The sequence below is a fragment of the Mastacembelus armatus genome, chromosome 8 (assembly GCF_900324485.2).
Source record: "Mastacembelus armatus chromosome 8, fMasArm1.2, whole genome shotgun sequence".
Lineage (NCBI taxonomy): Eukaryota > Metazoa > Chordata > Actinopteri > Synbranchiformes > Mastacembelidae > Mastacembelus > Mastacembelus armatus.
In genome coordinates, this window is record NC_046640.1 from 5053853 (window position 1) to 5070150 (window position 16298).

The 16298-nt window shown below is 42.6% G+C and overlaps 1 long non-coding RNA gene across 1 annotated transcript; it reads right to left on the reverse strand.

Moving 5' to 3' along the window:
* Positions 1-11903: 11903 nt before the first annotated feature.
* LOC113140454 (uncharacterized) lies at positions 11904-12996 on the reverse strand. The gene is made up of 2 exons (XR_003296644.2): positions 12819-12996; positions 11904-12477 (listed from the first exon to the last, which is right to left on the reverse strand). It is a non-coding gene; the product is annotated as an uncharacterized LOC113140454 (long non-coding RNA).
* Positions 12997-16298: the final 3302 nt, after the last annotated feature.

Consider the following 16298-nt stretch of genomic DNA (forward strand, 5'->3'; position numbering starts at 1 on the left):
TTATCTTACCAAAAGAACATCATGTACCTTAGACAGAAAGAACATCATGTATCCAAACATATTATGCAACATGTCCATAAACAACTGGGTCATGCAGGGAGAAATCACATGTTGTCAACATTACGAAAGAGGTACTGGATTATTGATGCAAACTCTGCTTGTAGAAAGGTAATCTCTGAATGTGTTGTGTGTTGACGTTTTCAAGGCAAAATTGGAGAACAGAAAATGGCTGACTTGCCAAAAGAAAGGATCATGCCGGATTTGCCTCCTTTTTCCAACACTGGTGTGGACTACTTTGGACCTGTTGATGTGAAGAAAGGTCGCAGTGTTGTTAAAAGATAGGGAGTTTTGTTTACCTGCATGACCAGTCGAGCAGTACACCTTGTACACATCCTACTCTCTGGATACAAATTCCTGCATAAATTACAGTTGTCATTTTATGTGCCGTCGTGGCCAAGTATTGCATTTAAGATCTGACAATGGCACAAATTTTATTGGAGCAGAGAGAGAGCTTAGAAATGCTTTAAAGAGTTTGGATCATGATAAAATTCAACGTACTAAACAGCTATAGGTCACACATCAAGGGAAGTGTTATAGAGCAGGTTGAACAAATGTTTTGTCACTGACTACAATGCCTCAGGTACAATGTTTTGTATGGTGCTTCTTTCAGTGTGTTGGATTGGTACTTGTTTAATGCAAATTACTAATTTAAACTACATTATATGTGAGCAGCAGTCAGAGAGGATGAGCACTATCTGGCAGGGAAAATGATTGTCCATGGTGCACGAGGGTCTGGTCCACATTTCCTGTCAAAGGATCTCATCAGTCATATGTTGGTGAAATTGACCTTCAGTGCAACTATCATAGACATTGAAGATGAAGACGTAGGGAAAGTACAGAATGAGGTATACAGGTTATGAGTTGGGTGTGCAATGTCAGCAACAATAATTGATTGGTGAATGTTTCAGAAGGCAAGAAAAAGCAAACCAATCAGCAGAAGATGAAAACATCCGTTTAGATCTCTTCTTTTCTTATTATTATATTATTAGTTATATAATATATTAATATACATATTATTAGTAGTAGTATTATATTTATTTTAGAGATGAAATATACAGAAAATGTCTCCACTATTAAATGAGTGTACCTGTAGGCCAGTGTGTTACTCATAGTCTTGTACATTTCACTGAAACTGCAACTCTTATGTACCACAGCTTGAAATGTTTGTCTGACTGATCAGAATGATGTGGAACAACACCCATATATGCCTGTATTGGGCTCCTGTGTGTTTAGGTAAAGCATGTATCCTCATTGGAGTCACTGAAGGACCTACTTCTGAAAAACAACACCATGTTTGCAACTGCTGGCTGTCTGAAGCGTGAGGTCGGTGAAGCAGGAGGATGAAATTGTGAATATATTTCTAAAGTGGTATAGAATCGGTCCAGACTCTTCCACTACACAGCCATGTTGTTGTCACAGATGCAGTGTGCAGTTAAACTTTGTCCTGCTAAAATATCCAAGGCCATCTTTGAAAAAGGACTTGGAGCATATGCTGCTCTAAAAGCTGATATATCTTTCAGCATTGATGGTACCGTTCCAGACGTGCACTAATGAACCCCCTATACCATCAGAGATGCAGGCTTTTGATCTGAGAGAACAAGCTTTAAGGTTCCTCTCCTCTTTAGTCCAGAGGTCACAGCGCCCATGGTTGCCATAAAGAATGTCAGATTTTGATTCCTCTGACCACAGAACAATTTTCCACTTTAAAACAGACCATTTTACATGAGCCCTGGCCCAGAGAAGATGGAGGTGTTTCTGGATCAGGTCCATGTACGGCTGCTTCTTTGCATGATAGAGCTTGAACTTGCATTTCTGGATGGCAAAGTGAACTGTGTTCCCAGACAGTGATTTCTGGAAGTGTTCCTGAGCCCATGCAGTGATGTCCATCACAGAACCATGACTGTTTTTAATGCAGGGCCATCTGAGGACCCAGTCTTGTGTTTCAGCCTTGTCCCTTCACAGACTTCCCCAGATTCTCTGAATCTTTTGATGATATTATGTACTGTAGATGATGATATATTTAGTCTTTGCAGTTTTCTGTTGAAAAACATTATTATGGCAATTTGTAGATGCAGCTTTTCACAGATTGGTGAACCTATGTCTATCTTTGACTTTTCATACCCAATCATGTTACTGACCTGTTGCCAATTAACCTAATTAGTTGCAGATGTTCTTCCAGCTCTTCCTTGTTAGTGCCACTTCCTTTTCCAGCCTTTTGTTGCTTCTGTCCCAAATTTTTGAGACATGTTGCTGCCATCAATTTCAAAATTAGCTTATTTTTTCTTCAAACTACATTTGGTCACTTTAAACATTTGATATGTTTGCTATGTTCTACTGTGAATGAAATATGGGTTTATGGGATTTACAAATCATTGCATTCTGATTTTATGTAGAGTTTACACAGCGTCCCAACTTTTTTGGAATTGGGGTTGTAGTTTGGTTACAATAATAATACATTTCATTTGTAATGCACTTTACATTTAAAAAATCTCAAAGTGCTGTACATCATGAATAAAAACACCTGCAGTACATTTTTAAGTTAGAAATGTTGGGATAAAAATATAAATAGTTCTGCTCCTCCGTGGCTGATTTTAAATTTATAGAAGAGTTCAGAATGTCCCACTGACTTACAGCTCGATGTCTTCACATGTTATTTCACTGTACTGTCACTGGGGGGCAGTATTGGATAAATCATGGCTGTATAGTGCTTGTGCTTTTGTGCAGGAAGGTCAAAAATGATCCTGCTCACAAAGGCTGTTTTTAATATTTATAAATGATTTTGTGAATTTAAAAATATCGCGCGGATCATGGAGGTTTTTCCATGGGAGTCAGGCAGAGTAATGGTCTCCTTCTCCACTGACTAAAGGGTGGTCGCTGGGTGGGCAGCAGTTTCACAGGATTCATGTTTTCTCACATGGATCAGTAACTGATCTCTTCTTACAAGGGTTTTTGGACAGTAAGGGCAGTGAAAGTGAGAAGATGTCGACAGGACTGTAGACCACATTTATAAATGGTGAATTCTGCAACATCCAAACAGAAGATAAATTAATATCTTGTTGACATATTGATGCCTGCAAGCAGTGAGCTCACACTTCAAATATGAAAAGGGCAAAACATTATAGTTCTGTCAGCTAAAAGTTCATTCATACTGAAAGACCAATAGTCTATATTAGCAACACACTGAACTAGTATTAACTAGGAAAGTGACTCACGTCGACAGTTTTATAATCACTTGCTATTCTTCACATTTAGTTTCACACAACTTTATGTTGAATCCGAGAATGATTCTTAATGTGGTTCTCAAATTTCAATCACTTCCGGCGTAGCTCAATATGTCTCTGTATAGTCACGTTACATACACAGTCACACACAGTGAACATGAACTGGCTGTGGTTTCTTGATGGGGTTTCATTATCAATATGTTCGTTTTTTCCGCGAACACAACACATAAACGGATGTTGCAGGACGCACAACCCGCCATATTGTGTCATAGGCCAATGTTAGTGTTGTGATTTTGTAGGTGCTTAAATGATAATGACAATGATAATGAGAACAACAATAATAACAATAACAATAATAATACTTATTAATAATCTGATGATATACGTTATTATTATGGTTCTCATTATTAATAAATATATTGTCATTAACAAGTTGTAATAATAATAATTATTATTATCTGTATGTGTAGGGCAGTTTTCGAATCAAAGTGACAAAGTTCTGCACAAGACGTTAAAAACAATGAATAAACTCATGTAACTATAGACATACAAACAAAAGTAAAGTGCAGTATTATAGATACAGCCACAGCCAAGTACTCATATCAAACCCCACCCAGTTTAAAATGCGACTTGTTGTGCATGTGTGAGTCACTCGGGGAAGCGGGATGTCATAGGCTCAACCTATGGCGCTAAAAAATCAAACTTAGAAACTTAGTATAAAAGGCTCGTCCTAAAGCGTGCTGTCCTGTATACTGCACTGGAGCTCCTCATGAGCAGACATCATCTGAGATCAACTCTACACCTGCCACAGTTTATTCCTGTTTATTCTACGCACATTCAAACTATGGATGGGAACAGAGGACCTGTCAGGGCCGCACTGCGCCGGACCCTGCTGTCTGTCCTGGATGTGATCTATGCGTTTGAAGTGCAGCTCAGCTACAGGGAGACTCACGGGCTGGTTTTGAATATTTCAGTTAGTTTCACAGTCTGACATTCTCCCGCTTCATTTGATCAAATATTGGTGATTCAGCCTGAACAAACAGACTATTGCTGTAATATATCAGATATAATAATGATATATAATGATAATGATAAATACTTATTGACCTGATTTGTTGCTTTGGTCCGAGTTCAACTCTTTAGGCCAGTGGTCGTGGCCTCCACAATTTCGTTACGCTTGCCGCCACTTAGGCCAGTTGGGCATTTACGTGTGATTTCCACACATCTGTCACGGGCAGTGGACGAGAGAAGGGATGTAGATGCCAGAGAAACACCTATGATGAATGCATCCACAGTGAAACTTTACAGCTCCAGATGTATTAATCAGACTCTTTCATTGTTAATATCAGTTCATGTGTTATCAATATCAATATCATGTGTTATCAGTTGATATTTTTCATATTTGACATCACAGAGTGAATTTGACCCTAAACTTTCAATGATCCGCATGTAAACCTCTTTGACTATAAAGATTATAGGATAACACTTTTCTGTGCTCATTTTAATAAGCACCAAAGAGTCTGGCTTCTGAAACAAACACATCTTAAGGAGGAAAAGCTACTTGGAACAGAGTTTGGACCATAAAACCCAGATGACTCTAAACTTCCAGAGACAGGAATTAACATCGGATCAGTTATCATCACTGATAAAATCATCACTGATCTTTGCCTATTTCACCGTGCGCGCTCCCGCGTACTGGACGCAGTGGATGCAGGCAGGATGTCAAGCAGAGGCATGTTGATGTGATTGGGCGGGGCTGGATATCAATACTGATATACTGTGGATATATTCACAATATGAATGAGAAATGAGAAATGAATAGATGATTCGTTTGATTCCACTCCTCTGTAGCTGATTGTTTCCCTGTACAGTCACTGGGGGGCTCTATTGGATAAATCATGGCGGTATCGTTGGCAGAAGTGCTTGTGCTGTTGTGCAGGAAGGTCAAAAATGAACCTGCTCATAGAGGATGTTTTTAATATTTATAAATGATTTATTGAATTTAGCATTTTGTCAGAAATTCCTGTATAATTCAGCTTCTCTCAAAAATAAAGATGCTGTTGAGCTGTGGTGAATTTGACATTGGTGTTTGTCAGTTTGGACACCAAACATAGTTGTACCAAGATATTTGTATTTTGGTACAATTTCAATAGTAGTATTATTTATAGTAATGGGAAAAAACATTACATTTCTTTGGCTGGCCATGTTTTTCCAAGACTGTAAGTTTTTAGATAAAACAGCACATTGTTAGAAAATACACTCAATGACAAAATTTTACAGTGACAGGAAACTGCAGAAGCAGCTGAGTTTTCTCGGTGTGTGAGTGAGAGACAGAGCCTTCCTTATTAAACAGCTACACTTTCTCTCCTTAAATGTGAACTGAAAACTCTGTTTTCCTCCACATTGTGATTACTTCAACTGAAAACTGACACACTGTGTGGCGGGTTCAGTATTTGATGCTCTGGTTGACTTTCAGTTCGTAATCACCTGCAGAAAACCTCCATGGTCTGTGCGTAAAAGCAGCGCGGACACGTTTGCGCCCAGGCTGACCCATCGAATCTGTGCTGACGTGTTTGTGCGTCTGTGTCCGTTACTGTGTTTTCATGTTCACGAGGAAACAGGGTTTGAACCATGTAAATAACTTTTTATAAAATGACACAGTATCGTTGGACAAGGGCAGGACTGTATTGATTAGGATGAAGTAGCATATTGTTATAAAATATATTCCATGGGAGCAATTTGCAGAGTGACAGAAGCAGCTGATGTAATCGCAGTTTAGAGACGGAAAATAGGACGACGGCTAAGACTCGGACCTGTCCAGGGTGTACCCCTGCCTTCCACCCAGACAGAGCCGGGATAGTCTCCAGCAGATCCCCGTGACCCTGATTCAGGAAAAAGCGGGTATAGAAAATGGATGGATGGATGGGCTAAGATTCGGATCACGGCTGGAGACATCCCCTTCGAGGTTTGACGGCAGGATTCACTCTCCGCTCGATTAAAACAAAATCAGGAAGAGGAAGGGACAAAATACCGGGCCTGCTCCGCCTAGCCTCTTAGAATTAGTCCCTCCCCCTTAAGCTTAGAAAAATCCTGTAACTGGACTGATCGTTCACTGCACATCCTGCAGAGGAGGAAAATTTGGCAACTACTCACCCTGATTTTCTGAACCGAGCGGAGAGCGAATATATCTATCCAAATATCATCTGCTGCTTCCAACAGCTTCAGAGTAAAACTCCAGGAAATGTACATGTCAGATGATGAGACACGGTACAAAGAATACGACAGAAAGAAAAACGCCTGCAAACGGTTTAACGCTTTTAAACATGTGCATTTATTTGATGAAACAATGATCTGACAACAATAAAGAAAATATGAAAATGGTGGATTAGACTGTATCTCTCCAGTGAAGCTGAATTACAGTGTTTTTGGAGAACCGATGGTGGTTTTTGAAAATGAATGACATAAATGAATGAAAACCGTGTCAGCGCTAAGTCTTCCTCTCTTCACCCATTTTACCAGGTCGTTGTCCTTTCAGGCAGTACACCGACAGGTCTTCTCTCCGAAGTTCGCCTTCATCTTAACGTGGTTGTCGTGCCCTGCTACAACGCCTTCCTGATATGGCGAGAGCTCAGCCCCGACTGACTCACGGGCATGCGCATCAAGAGGAGACTCTTCCTGGAGCAGCTGGGCAAGGCGCTGGTGACGCCGGCCCTCGAGAGGAGGGCGCGTCTGCCCCGCACGGAAGCGTCCGCGGCGCCCGTCAGAGCTGCTCACGGGGCCGCCTCGCGTGATGGCCGGCTCCAGGAGCCCGCGCGTTCCCTCTCAGCGGCGGCACCAGCAGCGTTTCATGAGGATGCGCAGCACATGACCCGTGTGCGGAATGCAAGGACAACACGAGGGTTAACCGAGCGGACAGTGAAGCCAGCCTCAACGGGGATGTCTTCAACCCTCATCCCGATCTCAGTCTTCGTCCCAGTCTCCGCTCAGCCCGAGTCCGTATCCGTGTTTCCCGCCTTTACCGTCGACTCCTCCAGAGGGGGCCGCACAGCCTCCGTACCTGTGCGTAAACTTAAACGTTAAGGAACCACAGACATTTTCATAACGTCTTTATTGGTTTCAAACTATTATTCTATCAAGTAAATTTATGTTTAATGACGTTGAAGCGTTTTCAGTGCGTTTCGCTTTACGTCGTATTCTTTATACTGTGTTTCATCATCTGGCAGGTGGAGCTTCGTAGCTCAGCCCTCCTCCCACTCTCAGAGTTTTACTCTGCAGCTGTTGGAAGCGGCAGATGACGGTGCGAGCGTACAGAGCTACGCTGGTCTGATGTTGTTGAATATCAGCATCAACAATCTGCTGATGGACACCACAGCAATTCTCTGTCTGGCCACGTCGATAGTCAAAACCAGCCCGTGAGTCTCCCCGTAGCTGAGCTCAACATTCAGGACAGACAGCAGTGTCCGGTCCGACTCAGGCGACGGTATGATGGCGTACGTTGGAGCTGGACGGACGGGTCTCGAAGACATTTTCGTCGTCGTGAAGTCTGACGGCTGTGGAGCTTTGCTCTCCGCTCGGTTCCGAAACCCAGGGTGACCAGTTACGCGGTTTCCTTCGCTCTTCGCACGGTTCCAAAGACCAGTGTGACCAGTTACGCGGTTTCCTTCGCTCTTTGCACGGTTCCAAAGACCAGTGTGACCAGTTACGCGGTTTCCTTCGCTCTTCGCACGCTTCCAAAGACCAGGGTGACCAGTTACGCGGTTTCCTTCGCTCTTCGCACGCTTCCAAAGACCAGGGTGACCAGTTACGCGGTTTCCTTCGCTCTTCGCACGCTTCCAAAGACCAGGGTGACCAGTTACGCGGTTTCCTTCGCTCTTCGCACGGTTCCAAAGACCAGGTTGACCAGTTACGCGATTTCCTTCGCTCTTCACACGCTTCCAAAGACCAGGGTGACCAGTTACGCGGTTTCCGTCGCTCTACGCACGGTTCAGAAAATCAGGGTAAGCAATTGCGAAGTTCTCCTCCTCTGCAGGATGTGCAACGAACGATCAGTCCCGTTACACGATTTTTATAAGCTTAAGGGGAGGGACTAATTCTAAGAGGCTAGGCGGAGCAGAACAAGAGCCCCGGGAGCCCGCGTTTACCCTCGCAGTGGCGGTTCTTATCCGTGTTTCGCGCCTTCCTGATATGGCGAGATCTCAGCCCCGACTGACTCACGGGCATGCGCATCAAGAGGAGGCTCTTCCTGGAGCAGCTGGGCAAGGCGCTGGTGTCGCCGGCCCTCGAGAGGAGGGTGCGTCTGCCCAGCACGGAAGCGTCCGCGGGGCTCGTCAGAGCCGCTCACGGGGCTGACTCGTGTGATGACCGGCTCCGGGAGCCCGCGTGTTCCTTCGTCGCAGCAGCAGCAGCCCTGGGCCCAGTCTCCGCTCGCGCCCGAGTCCTTACCTGCGTTTTCTTATCCGTGAAAAGCAACCCGTCGTGGGAACGCGCATTTCAAGATAGTCGCTTTATAACGAAACCAAACGAACAGCAGCCACCTCTCTCATTATCGCTATCTTTCTACATCACATTTTGTTCTCACTGAAGTTCATTTATAGTAACTAGAAAGTGTATTGGAATATTGTTTAGCAAGAGAGTGAGGACTAGGCGAGCTTGAATTCCTTAAATCTGAACTGAAAACTCTGTCTTCACACGATTTCCTGCTTTTCCTCCACATTGTGATTACTTCAACTGAAAACTGACACACTGTGTGGCGGGTTCAGTATTTGATACTCTGGTTGACTTTCAGTTCGTAATCACCTGCAGAAAACCTCCAAGGTCTGTGCGTAAAAGCAGCGCGGACACGTTTGCGCCCAGGCTGACCCATCGAATCTGTACTGACGTGTTTGTGCGTCTGCGTCCGTTACTGTGTTTTCATGTTCACCCACAAATGATGTTTAAACCAAGTAAATAAGGTTTTAATAAAAATGGCACATTATACATTTTTTCCTAGTTTGTCATTTTGTTTAATGTTATAAAGGAAAAACAAACCAACAATATTTCAACATTTTATTCAGTGTTTCGTTGACAGAAACAGGTTCCAACATGAGCTCTCACTTTATTCAAGACTGTATTTCTTAGGAGAAAACAGCTCATTGTTCTAAAATATATTCAGTGACTGAAGTTTACAAAGAGACAGATGCAGCCGATCTGATCGCAGTTTAGTTGTGTGTGTCTCCTGCTGTCACCGTCATCCGCAGTAAACAAAGTGTGTGTGTTCATGTTGTCGTTGAGGTGGTGAACACGGAGCTTAAAGTCCAGTTCGCTCGGCTCCTCGTCCGTCAGCACAGTGAGTGTTTCATCATATGACAGACTCAGTCTCAGAAGCAAGTTAGAAATCAGCCTTGCCATTTTATGCATCCCCTTCCCAAAGCGACTTTAAAACACATTATTCCCGAATAGGGCATGCAAATCTCGGCATGCAAATTTCGGCAGGCATGCAGATCCATTGGCTTTATTTGCTTAAGCATTTGAAAACATATTTTTTCAAATGTTACTGATTTAAGAAACACTGTGTCTCTTATCCACCTTGTAAATCATGTGCAGACTGTTGCTTCCTGCAGAGAATAAACCTTCTTGAGTTAACAATTAAAGACAATCCGCCCTGCATCCATAGCTCACTTGAATTTGACAATGAAAGAGTCTGATTAATACATCTGGAGCTGTAAAGTTTCACTGTGGATACATTCATCATAGGTGTTTCTCTGGCATCTACATCCCTTCTCTCGTCCACTGCCCGTGACAGATGTGTGGAAATCACATGTAAATGCCCAACTGGCCTAAGTGGCGGCAAGCGTAACGAAATTGTGGAGGCCACGACCACTGGCCTAAAGAGTTGAACTCGGACCAAAGCAACAAATCAGGTCAATAAGTATTTATCATTATCATTATATATCATTATTATATCTGATATATTATAGCAATAGTCTGTTTGTTCAGGCTGAATCACCAATATTTGATCAAATGAAACGGGAGAATGTCAGACTGTGAAACTAACTGAAATATTCAAAACCAGCCCGTGAGTCTCCCTGTAGCTGAGCTGCACTTCAAACGCATAGATCACATCCAGGACAGACAGCAGGGTCCGGCGCAGTGCGGCCCTGACAGGTCCTCTGTTCCCATCCATAGTTTGAATGTGCGTAGAAGAAACAGGAATAAACTGTGGCAGGTGTAGAGTTGATCTCAGATGATGTCTGCTCATGAGGAGCTCCAGTGCAGTATACAGGACAGCACGCTTTAGGACGAGCCTTTTATACTAAGTTTCTAAGTTTGATTTTTTAGCGCCATAGGTTGAGCCTATGACATCCCGCTTCCCCGAGTGACTCACACATGCACAACAAGTCGCATTTTAAACTGGGTGGGGTTTGATATGAGTACTTGGCTGTGGCTGTATCTATAATACTGCACTTTACTTTTGTTTGTATGTCTATAGTTACATGAGTTTATTCATTGTTTTTAACGTCTTGTGCAGAACTTTGTCACTTTGATTCGAAAACTGCCCTACACATACAGATAATAATAATTATTATTATTACAACTTGTTAATGACAATATAATTATTAATAATGAGAACCATAATTATAATGTATATCATCAATTTATTATTACATATTATTATTATTATTACTATTACTACTATTATTATTATTAATAAGAATTATTATTATTATTGTGGTATAGTTGCATTTAAGTACCTACAAAATCACAACACTAACATTGGCCTATGACACAATGTGGCGGGTTGTGCGTCCTGCAACATCCGTTTATGTGTTGTGTTCGCGGAAAAAAAGAACATATTAATAACGAAACCCCATCAAGAAACCACAGCCACAGCCAGTTCAGGTTCACTGTGTGTGACTGTGTATGTAACGTGAAGTTATACAGAGACACATTGAGCTGCGCTGGATGTGATTGGGCGGAGCTGGATGAGCGGGACTGGATGGACGGAGCTGGATGTCAAAATTTGAGAACCACATTAAGAATCATGCTCGGATTCAACATAAAGTTGTGTGAAACTAAATGTGAGGAATAGCAAGTGATTATAAAACTGTCGACGTGCTAGTTCAGTGTGTTGTTAATATAGACTATTGGTCTTTCAGTATGAATGAACTTTTAGCTGACTGAACTATAATGTTTTGCCCTTTTCATATTTGAAGTGTGAGCTCACTGCTTGCAGGCATCAATATGTCAACAAGATATTAATTTATCTTCTGTTTGGATGTTGCAGAATTCACCATTTTTAAATGTGGTCTACAGTCCTGTCGACATCTTCTCACTTTCACTGCCCTTACTGTCCAAAAACCCTTGTAAGAAGAGATCAGTTACTGATCCATGTGAGAAAACATGAATCCTGTGAAACTGCTGCCCAGTTCTGCAGTGCAGAAGTTCTTTTACATTAGATCAAAACCAGGACATGTGATTAAAAAACGAAACACTGAATAAAATGTTGAAATATAGTTGGTTTGTTTTGAAAATTTCAAACGTGTTCAGTTTGTTTCAAAATGACAAACTAGATAAAATATGTATAATGTGCCATTTTTATTAAAACCTTATTTACTCCACATGAATTGATGCAGGAGGCACAAACACGGTAGTTCGAGTTTTATTGAGTTTTAAAGAGGACACACATCCTAACACAGTTTCTCCGACACACTCTCTGAAATGTCTCCGCTCGGCTCTGAACAAGACTGACCTACGAGGAGCAGCGCGGACTTCTTGGTGATCCTCATAACGCGGCTGCTGAAGACTGAGGTTCAACTTCCGCAATGGAGCAGTGTAGGTTCAGACTGGAGGCTGGAGGCGGAGACTGGAAGCATGAATGACACCCTGAACTCTGGGGAAAACTAATTCAAATATCTCCACAATGTGGCAATTATCATTACAGATCACAGTTAAAATAGCTAAGAAAATATTTCATGTCAGTTTGTTATTAAAGACACAAATGAAGAAATCTAACACAGTGTCTCAGTTTTCACTTGAGTTAATCACAAAGAGGATGTGGAGAAAAACAGGAAATGTTGTGAAGACAGAGTTTTCGGGTCAGATTTAAAGAGAGAAAGTGTAGCTGTTTAATAAGGAAGGCTCTGTCTCTCACTCGAAGGTTCAATCGCAGGTTTGTTTTTCAAAGTACACGATTATTATCGAGCAGCAGGTACGAAGACTGGTCTGTGTGCGGAAACAGTGGAGCGAGAAGGACGATACCTTCGCACAGATCCCTGCCTTCACTCTGCTACTCTGCTCTGTTACTGTTGAAGATTCACCTCAGCACATCAATCGGCGATCGGAGGCCGGATCGCAGCAAGAATGTCAGGAATTTTCGGAAGACCGAAGATTTTTACAATAAAACGTCGGCACACAGGCTGTCGCTCATTTTGAATCCAGAGTCAGTCTCACTTTCTCACACTGAGTAGTGAAGTCATCGGGAAAATGATCGCTGCCCTGCGGACTCTCTGGAGCTTCTTCTCCCGGTTTCACCTCCAGCCGGACTACGAAGAACCTAACCGCTATGTTGTCGTCATTTACTACAACGGAGTGAGGCTCCTTGTGATCTCCGTCGATCCGCTGCTGAGGAGGATCTTCGACAGCAACAGAGCAGAGTAGCAGCGTCAACGCAGTGATCTGTGTGTGCTGTCTCCCTTCGAGCTGAACGGGGCGGCGACTTGCTCCAACGCGATTGGCTCCACTGTTTCCGCACACAGACCAAAGTGTGAAAGCAGCACCAGAAGCAGCGTGTCTTCAAGCAGCAGAGCAGGAGCCTGTAGTCGCTGCGCGGACGGTGTGTTCGCTCTGTGAGAGCTTTGCTGCCACGAACATCTTCAGAGAGAGAGACTGTGCGGAGACTGAGTCTGTCATATGATGAAACACTCACTGTGCTGACGGACGAGGAGCCGAGCGAACTGGACTTTAAGCTCCGTGTTCACCACCTCAACGACAACATGAACACACACACTTTGTTTACTGCGGATGACGGTGACAGCAGGAGACACACACAACTAAACTGCGATCAGATCGGCTGCATCTGTCTCTTTGTAAACTTCAGTCACTGAATATATTTTAGAACAATGAGCTGTTTTCTCCTAAGAAATACAGTCTTGAATAAAGTGAGAGCTCATGTTGGAACCTGTTTCTGTCAACGAAACATTGAATAAAATGTTGAAATATTGTTGGTTTGTTTTTCCTTTATAACATTAAACAAAATGACAAACTAGGAAAAAATGTATAATGTGCCATTTTTATTAAAACCTTATTTACTTGGATTAAACATCATTTGTGGGTGAACATGAAAACACAGTAACGGACGCAGACGCACAAACACGTCAGTACAGATTCGATGGGTCAGCCTGGGCGCAAACGTGTCCGCGCTGCTTTTACGCACAGACCTTGGAGGTTTTCTGCAGGTGATTACGAACTGAAAGTCAACCAGAGCATCAAATACTGAACCCGCCACACAGTGTCTCAGTTTTCAGTTGAAGTAATCACAATGTGGAGGAAAACAGAGTTTTCAGTTCACATTTAAGGAGAGAAAGTGCAGCTGTTTAATAAGGAAGGCTCTGTCTCTCACTCACACACCGAGAAAACTCAGCTGCTCCTGCAGTTTCCTGTCACTGTAAAATTTTGTCATTGAGTGTATTTTCTAACAATGTGCTGTTTTATCCTAAAACACACAGTCTTGGAAAAACATGACAACAAACTGACAGACTAGAAAGAAAACCTATAATGTGACATTTGTATTCAGACTTTATTTACATGGTTCAAATCTCTAACGAGATGAACATGAAAACACAGGAATGGATGCAGGACGCACAAACACGGTAATTCGAGTTTTATTGAGTTTTAAAGAGGACACACATCCTAACACAGTTTCTCCGACACACTCTCTGAAATGTCTCCGCTCGGCTCTGAACAAGACTGACCTACGAGGAGCAGCGCGGACTTCTTGGTGATCCTCATAACGCGGCTGCTGAGGACTGAGGTTCAACTTCCGCAATGGAGCAGTGTAGGTTCAGACTGGAGGCTGGAGGCGGAGACTGGAAGCATGAATGACACCCTGAACTCTGCCCCTGACTCTGTGTGTGAAGCAGGAAACTGCACAGGTGTTGTCTGAAAGAGACTGACTGCCAGAAACTGGTAAAGACCTTCTAACATTAAATAGGTGAACAGGACTCACCTGTCAGATATCTGTCATGTATTTATGACCATCAATAAAATATTTCTCATTATCCACAGTGGAACATAAAATGCTTGCTTTAATGTCACCTTTATCCAGCTTCTCTGGAAAACTCACCACATCAAGACTCCTAAAATATTGACATGATCAGACATAGATGTGTCATAGAACATTTCCATAGACTGCAGGACAGCATGAACATCAGCATTGCTACATCAGGGATCAAGCCAAGATGAGGAAGGTCTACTATCTGCAGGAAGTAGCTGTTGACTTGACAATGTCTAATTATTTTCATCACAAAAGGCCAAGAAATGTTTGGCAAATATACAGAACCACTGTCTGATAAGCAGGTCACAGACCACCAAAGCATTAGGACAATAACTGGCCAGTCATTGAACACACACAACATCTGCTTCTAAATGTCATAATGAACCTGAAGCTGTGATTTAGGCCATTTTGGCTCACTCCCTTTTCTGTGCCCTGAGTCTTCATTTCTGCCTGTTCATGTGTCTTTTCTGAACAAATGTAGGTCCAGCTGCATCTTTGGGAATTATGGACAAATCAACTATGATCAGACAAAGCAACATCAGTCACAGTCACACCTGCACTGAGAAAATCTGAGAAACAAACTTCTTCCAGTTTTGATGCACCTTTATCGACATGACCTGAAATTAAAGACAAAACATGTAATTTAAGATAACAACTAATGTTAGTGTGATTGAGAATACATTATAGGCCTAACGTTGCACTGTCACGGATCAACATTGATCTATTTAGCCAGGGTAACATTAGACACTGCAGTTTAGTAACCACGTCTGTCAAACATTGGACCGTCTTATAAACATAAGGCTGCATTGCTGGATAAAAGATATCACCTCGTCGTCATTAGTATATAGAAGGTGAACAGGTTTCTTTGTTGTAATAGTCTTAATTAAAAAATAAAACTGCTTCGCCAGCAGATGGCAGCACTTACATTCTAAAGATTGTGAAATTACAACACGACATTCTTGAGCTGAGACATCTCTTCAGTTTGACAGTAAGACACACATTTTGAGAAACAGGCTGAAAGAAAAGACGGTTAGCAAATATTAGGTTGTTCACATCGACAAAACCCGCACAAACCAGCCACATGTTCGTAGAAATGGAGGAGTTAAATTACGTTCAACACCAAGTTCCCCAGTCATTGACGTTACACAACGTAACAGCTATGACAAAACGCAAATATCGAACATTTTGAAATAGTTTTTTATATCTGCATATAAATTCGCTTTTACCTACCTGACAAGTAAATAACTCCAGTCCGTCGTGCTGCTGAACCAGGGTCGTGTCATGGCGCACCTTCTCAACATTTAACTCCAGATGTGGCGTTAAAACACGCTCCTGAGCATGTAATTTTTTCAGCACAGTAGTCGGTGGCGCCGGTGACTTTTTCAGGGTGCAGGTGTCGGCAGAAGTCTTTTTTTGGTAGCGTGTGATTTTTTTTGGCACAGTAGTCAGCGGTGCGGGTGATGTTTTTGGGGTGAAGGTGACTGTTTCAGGGTGCAGGTGATTTTGTTTCGGCACAGTAGTCCGGAGTGCGAGTGATTTTTTTGGGATGCCAGTGTCTGCAGTAGTCTTTTTTTTTTTTTTGAGGGTGCGAGTGATTTTTTCGGGGTGTGGGTGATTTTTTTGGGGTGCAGGTGATTTTTTTGGCACTGTAGTCTGGGATACGGGTAATTTTTTTTGGGGGGTGCAGGTAATTTTTTTCAGCACAGTAGTCGGTGGCGCCGGTGACTTTTTCGGGGTGCAGGTGATTTTATTTCGCACGGTGGTCG